Source organism: Nestor notabilis, unplaced genomic scaffold (assembly GCF_000696875.1).
Source record: "Nestor notabilis isolate BGI_N333 unplaced genomic scaffold, ASM69687v1 scaffold11453, whole genome shotgun sequence".
Lineage (NCBI taxonomy): Eukaryota > Metazoa > Chordata > Aves > Psittaciformes > Psittacidae > Nestor > Nestor notabilis.
Window position 1 is genome coordinate 545 of NW_009920619.1, and position 241 is coordinate 785.

A 241-nucleotide genomic window follows, 5' to 3' on the forward strand; every position below is an offset into this window, starting at 1 on the left:
GACCCAGAGACCAAGGACCCAAAGAGTCAAGGACACAAAGACCAAGGACCCAAAGAGACAAGGACCCAAAGAGACAAGGACCTAAAGACCGAGGACCCAAAGACCAAGGGGTTGGGTGGCCGAAGACCCATAGACCCAAGGACCAAGGACTCAAAGACCAAGGACCCAAAGACCAAGGACCCAAAGACCAAGGGGTAGGGTGGCCAAAGAGCCATAGACCCAGAGATGAAGGACCCACAGA

At 54.4% G+C, this 241-nt stretch overlaps 1 protein-coding gene across 1 annotated transcript in view; it reads right to left on the reverse strand.

Moving 5' to 3' along the window:
• The window catches only part of LOC104402784 (potassium-transporting ATPase alpha chain 1-like), a gene marked incomplete at both ends in the record, with an annotated part of 5,708 nt that overhangs the window by 539 nt on the left and 4,928 nt on the right, over window positions 1–241 (reverse strand). The gene's annotated exons all lie outside the window — the stretch shown is intronic.